Source organism: Trachymyrmex cornetzi, unplaced genomic scaffold, assembly GCF_001594075.2.
Source record: "Trachymyrmex cornetzi isolate Tcor2-1 unplaced genomic scaffold, Tcor1.1 scaffold39, whole genome shotgun sequence".
NCBI classification, from domain to species: Eukaryota; Metazoa; Arthropoda; class Insecta; order Hymenoptera; family Formicidae; genus Trachymyrmex; species Trachymyrmex cornetzi.
In genome coordinates this window covers 80528-87914 of record NW_017298640.1, presented here as the reverse complement: position 1 = coordinate 87914, position 7387 = coordinate 80528, and positions in this window count along the sequence as shown.

The following is a 7387-nucleotide window of genomic DNA, read 5'->3' as shown; positions in this document are numbered from 1 at the left end:
AGCTCGCCAGAGGTCCCACTCCCTATATATATATATATATCTATATATATATATATATATATATTTAAAACTCAATAATATATGATTTTTATTTAAAACTGTAATTTTAGTACTATGGAGTTCGATTGTCGATAGAGATGATTATTGTAGAGAAAAAAATGTAATTTTGCAATAATATATAAAATATTATACCCAGATAGCAAGATTGCTGTCAATTTGCTTGAAACTGCTTTGCTTAAGTTGCCTTCAATATTTAAGAAAATGACTTCCGATTTTGCCTATTAGATCGCTGACTTTTATTGCTACTGATTCTTATGAGCAACTTGACGGTAACACACACACAGTTGCCTTTTTATAAACTGATCATATAATAAGTTGTTAGAAATCACAGAGCAACATGATGGAAGCAGTTTCCGTTTAAAATCTTATTTCCATAAGTTGCCAGTAATCTGGTGGCATTTTAATTGAACGAGCGTTGTCGAACTCTCCAAACGTGAACGAAACGTGATCGAAGTCCTCGCAAGGTTGCCAAGACTCGGGAAATTTTCCGAGATTTAACGAAATTTGATGAATTGATAGGAAAACAGAATTTTAATCGAAATCTATTGAAAATTTTAAACTTTTCTAATATTTAAGGAAAAATATCAGGAAATTTCATAATTTTGTAAATACGAAAGAAAGTTACAACACGATTGTTATGAAATTGTTATAAAACTACATGTTGTGCGTCCTAGAGATTCTCTAACGAATTTCAATAGATTACTTATAGATGTCGCGGTCGCCGGTCACCGGTCGCCGCCCGGCGCATTACAAGTCTATTTTCTGTGGCTGAACTAGTGACATGATGATAATAAGTTAATATATAATTGAAAGTTCCTATTTCTATTAAGTAAATGTGATCTCAATATGATGTGATATTACTTATTGATGCGATATTACTTTATCAAGCTTGTTAAGAGTATATTTCTTTCTAAAAATGTTTATTTACGTCTAAAAATATTTTAATACATTTTAATTTGTTTTTAGTTATATAACTCGCAACATTATATAAATAACGTATTATATATTTGTACTTTTATTATTAAAGTACTTTTATTATTAAAATAAAATAATTTGTTTACACTCCAGTTTGTGTTATTATTTATTAAACATAAAATAAAAAAAAATTGTGTGTGTGGGGAATTTTTTTTCAGGAATTTCGTGTGATTTTTCCTTAGATTTTCAGAAAATTTTCTATTTTTTCAGGAATTTTTCAGAAATTTCTCGTATTTTTTTTCAAGAATTTCCTGAGAAATTTTACTACAAATTCTACGGAAATTATTTTTTTCGACTTGGCAACCCTAAGTTCTCGGTAAGCGTAACAAGCGTACATCTTAAAGTACCACAACATTTCAAACTTTAAAGTATCGGGAGATATTAGCTGCTTTCCATTTACACCGATTCTCAGATAATTCTCACTTGTGACGTCATAACTCAGTTGAATGCGCGTTCCTTTTGCATTCTGACAAGTGAGATTCAACTGAGTTTTTACCCATAATCTGCACAAGATCGAGACCGTGTGCTTTAGTGAGTCTCGTAAACTCACTTCGAAGTGAGGTTATGAACCTGTGTTGACATGTGATAACTTTTTACCAAAGTAAGTAGTGACGTCATTAATCTGGGTATAAAATACTCAGCTCACTTCAGACTCAGTTTCACTTGTGTGTAAATGGAAAGCAACTATTATTTACTCGATAACATTAAAAAAATATATTATGCTTTCATCTCTCTCTCTCTCTTAGAGCCCTTGGGGCTCATTTAAAAAAATTATTTCATTAGAACACAACTAAAAAATCTTTCACTGCTGCCTCTTTTATTCTTTGTCGTTTTTTAAAATCGAGAAATTTAACTCGATGTATCCTTCTGGTGGTGGATTGCACCACCAGAAGGATGTATCCTTCTGGTCCGCATACTGCTTGACGATGCTCCATTTCCATTCAACAGAAATATGGACTAAATATTTTATGAAAACGATTTCCAACAGACTGTAGCAACATTTATGGCAATAAGTTTGCTACAGCGTTTCCACTCGTTTGCTCAAACAACCGTTGTCTGCATAATGCCTCTAGATTGCCCTAAACGAAATTATTATTGCCCTGGTGACAGCAACATGATGGTAATTGAAGAGAAACTTGTGCTAAGCACCTATTTCTTTTCTTATACCAAAAAACGTTTTGTTATCTGGGATACAAGAATGCGCACTTATTTATGCAGCGTTTGTATAATACAAAATCATGAATGTATAAATAATGTATTAGGTGTTAAACTTAATTCTTATCATTTTTTCGTTTCGAAAATCAATTTGTTTCGAAGGGAAGATGAATGAATACCTTAATCAAAGTAATTTCCTCCATTTTCTACTACTTTTTCCCATCTCTCCGGCAACAGGGCAATCCCACGACTGTAGAACGCGGTGTCCATTTTCGAGGCGATCCATTCATCCACTCATTTTTGGACTTCGTTGTAACTGGAGAAGTGTGTGTCCGTAAGTGCGTGTTGCATCGATCGGAAGAGATGATAATCCGACGGTGCCAAGTCTGGAGAGTACGTTGGCTGCGGGAGAATTTCCCATTCAAGCTCTCGAAGTGTCTGCTTCACACTTTTCGCTATATGCGGTCGAGCGTTATCATGCAACAAAATGACTTTGCGTCAATTGTTGGCTACGGATGATCTTTTTTGCATCAATTTGTCACTCAATCAGTATAATTGCTGTTTGTAGCGATCAGCTGTAACGGTTTCATTTGGACCCAAGAGTTCATAATACAGCACACCTTCCTGGTCCCACCAAACGCACAGCAAGGTCTCATGCCCGTGAATATTCCTCTTCGGCGTTGAAGCAGATGGTTGGCCAGGGTCCATCCATGATTTTTTCCGCTTGGAATTATCAAAATAAATCCATTTTTTATCGCCAGTCACGATGCGCCACAAAAAACTCTTTTTTCTTTACTTGGCAAGCAAAGAAGTCGCAATAGTCAAACGATTCGAAATGGCACTTTCTGACAACTCATGTTGTAGTCATCTTCCTTCCTTATGGATCTTTCCCATGGCATGCAAACGTTTTGAGACGGCCTTTGGAGTAACAATTAACTGTTTCGATAACTCTAAAAACGTTTGAGCTGGATTCTCATCAAGCAATTCTTGCAGCTCGACATCTTCAAATTTTTTCGGCTGTCTTTGACGTTCTTTGTCTCTCACATCAAAATCACCGTTTCGGAAGCGTTCATACCAAACTCTATATGTTCTTTCCGATGGAGTTTCGTCGGAAAAACAGCTTATCGCGATTCATTTTCAGTTGATTGGAAAATCTCTTTGGCGTCGAGAAATCTAACTTGTGAGGATTGAATCACTTTCAGCGATGTCTAAACTACAAAAGACATATGACTTCATCGAAACTCGCCAGCGTTGGAGCCAGCACCCTCTAGTAGCGAGCGATAGGAATTAAGTTTAACACCTAATATTATCCAAATTTATGTTATTATTCGCAAATTTATATTAATTGTTGATTATGTCATCGTTCTTCAATTATCTTCAGACTCCTCGGGACGGCTCTATTGATAGTCACAAAAATTTTCCCAGGCCGGCCGTTTTTAATAATATCTCTTCGGTAACCAGAGAGAAACCTGAGAGTAATCATTCTGGCCTTTTTCAAATCTCGTAGGATAATATTCACGATTTTGTGTTTCTTTTCCATGCTATTAGGTAAATATGTTAGACAAAGGCGAACAGTCAACAGGGAATGGAAAGTTACTTTTTAAAAGTAACAAGTTATAGTTACTCGTTACCGAGAGAGAGAGAGTAAAAAAAGTAATTGTTACTAATTACCGATTTTTAAAAGTAATTCGTTACAGTTACCGTTACTTGAGGAAGTAACTTTTCGTTACTTTTCCGTTATTTTTTTTTAAATCTACGACCGCCAATCACAGCGGACGGGCCTAGGGGCTTCTCTAGTCTCAAGTGCTATGCACTGTAAAAAATTATTGTGTAAAATTATAACTATTATAGTGGATAATTTTGAGACTCACTATAATAGTTGTAAACGTCCACACGTTCGTAAATTTGCAATATGCAGATAAAAATAATTTTTTGGTTTGTAACTAAGCAGATTGTGGAAGTACAATTGAGGGGATGGGCGAAACAAAGGTCTAATTATAAAATCTTGATATTAATAAAAATTAAAATAACTTACTATTTTTTTATTATACATAAATGGATACAATATTAAATGAATTTATGTAATGTCTTTAAAAAGTTACATGTTATAAATCGTCTCTATTACGATCAATATTACATGAAAAACTAATTGCCTGAAAAAGGGCCTAAGTAGAATTCTGCCTTTATTCCGCCCATTCCTTCAATTACAATGTGTATATGTAGTTACAGGAACAATAATATGACAATACATTTCGCACTATATATTATTATACATTTAACAGCAATACGCAAAAAATTTCTGTTATATTATATAATATTACTAAAATTTGGATAATTACAGAAAATATTCAAAATATCCTGCTATTTACATAATTTTCAATATAAAATAAGATATATTTATACAATAAAATTTACATAATTTTTATGGACTTACATAATTTCTGTAAAATTGCATGATTTTTTATATATACAGGACTAATCATGTGATCTATTTTACATCTATTATATGTGTAAAGAAATTTTTTTACAATGTAAGTGGCTTGTGTCGTACCGTGTCCAATCATGTGCAAAGTAACGATAAAAGTAACTGTAAAATTCGTTACCGTTATAAAAAAAAATGCAACTTCGTTACAGTTACTAAAGAAAAAAAGTAACGTAGTTACCAGTAAAGTTATCAAAAAAGTAACTTGTAACTGTAACTTCGTTATAAGTAACGAGTTACTTCCATTCCTTGACAATTAAAATTTGATTGTTCATCTTTGTCTAATCAATACGGAAGAGAACCATAAAGTTGTGGACATTATCCTATAAGATTTGATATATGAAAAAAGCCGGGATATCCATTCCTTGGTTTCTCTCTAATTATATACATGTTATGATGTGTCTGATACTGATAGTAACTAATAGTAACAAAACCCAGGTATATACCGGATATTCAAAATAAAATTTTTATAGATTAACATCTTTATAATATATGATGCTTGATGGTAGCATCAAATTATTAAAATTGCTTGTCAATTTAATTCGCGATTACTAGAGTAGTTTTAATTGCGTTTATTTAGTCCGGAAAAACAATTCGGCGCGCAGTTTGAAAAAAGACTACAATTTGGTATATATGCAAGTACATATATAGTATATATTAGTAATTCAAGATTGAATTATTTAAAGCAACGAAGATCCAGCTCCGACCGTAATAGGCAGTTACATTCTAGTATTAATTGAGTTTTTCAAAATAAAATGTTACAAATTTTTATTTTGGAAACACGACATTGAGAAAAATTGTTCAGACAAAAGTCGTAGGGTTTAAAAAGGTATATTTACTGATTTTATCAGTTTGATCTTGGGTGACGTCACCAAGGTCAGGTCAAGGTCACTTCGATTATTTTTAATGGAACATCTAACTTTTTATTCCGGTATCTAATAGCTGATATCGAGAGCTTTTCAAAACACTATAATAAAGTTATTTTTCATTAAGTACTTTTCGAGTTATAAGGCTCGAAAGTTACAATATCGCCGGCATTGCACAAGGTGTCCGACCAATGATTAATACCTCTTGAATGTTGTTCAGGATCATGTCCTGGATAATATTTGTCAAGATCAAAGCTGTTGAAGATTATTTCTTTTATTTTCATTATATTTTTACACTAAAAATTCATTTTTACATAAAAATGAAAATAAGAGGTACAATCTCTATAGATTCAGAGCTTTCTATTCTGCTTATTGTGAATTTCTCGTAGAACCACGTCGAAAATATCTAATATTTTATACGAATGCCGACTATTGTGGAAAATCTTCGTAAAGTCTAATAGGATAATGTTTTTATGAGGAAAGTAATGATATTTAAAACGGGAATTCCTTTTGAAACTGTTCATATGCAAGCAAATCCGGGTTTTACGGATAAATACGAAAATTCGTTGCGGAATTATAGAAACAATAGATATATGTATATCATAAAAGCAAATAGATTCAGAGCTCCCTATTTGGCTTATTGTAAATTTTTCGTAGAAATGCATGACAAAAACTATGGAAATTTCTCATAGAATTTAATAGTAATGCAACCAGTACACACTTTTTCATTTGTATTGAAAATAGATTTTATCCGGTTTAATGCGAAACTGCTGTTTTATGTACCAAGACATTCCTGATACAATTTTTTTATACGATTAATAATAAGTATAGGATTACGAGAAGCCAGGTCTTAATGCTGTGTTATTAAAAAACAAAAGTTTATTATAACAAACGTTTCGACTTCAATTGGGTGGTTTTCAATGTTAAACTTGATACAACTTAAAATTAACTACTCATTTGAAAGACAATAATTAAAGACGAAACATATGATAAGATTTAGACAACAATTATAGTGATATATAAAATTCATCGTTGTGTATCTACCACTATCGTTATGGATGGTTGTGAGCATTATTCAATATATAAACGTGAAAACGGATATAGCATATACTTATTCGGATAAGAACGTGAAAATGTAGATACATTACAATACTTGGTGGTCATCAACGGTTATCTTATAAAGTGACTTTAAAGACGCAGTCGCAAGGGTTCAGAATTACACGCTTAAACTGACCAATGAACCAACTCTGAGTATAGTCAAGACATGTTTTATATATACAGTTTTAATTTTATTCGTTATTTTTATAACCTTTTATTATTAGATATACAATTTTCTATTTCATTTTTTTATAACCGTTCCTTCATAATTGTGAAATTTTGCGTATGAATTGAGAAAATTATTGTAGCTTACAACACGCAGTTATTTTTGTAAATTGTTATTTATACAATCTTTGTTAAATTATGTTTTTAGACTATACTCAGAGTTGGTTCATTTGGTCAATTTAAGTGTGTAATTCTGAACTTTTGCGACTATCGCCTTTAAGATCACTCTATAAGATAACCATTGATGACCACCAAGTGTTGTAATGTATCTACATTTTCACGTTCTTATCCGAATAATTCTGTATCTATGTTTTCACGTTTATTGAATAATGCTCACATCCATAACGATAGTGGTACAATAAGTAATAATTGTATTCGGACTCTCAAATTCAACAAATTAAAAGTATGACTAAATTAGGCTAGTGAGAGTCAAGCAACGTTGAACGGCGCAAAGATAGGTGAAAACCATACTCAGATGTTAGCTTAAAGTCTTCTGTATTTGGACGTTTCGACTCTCTTTGGAGTC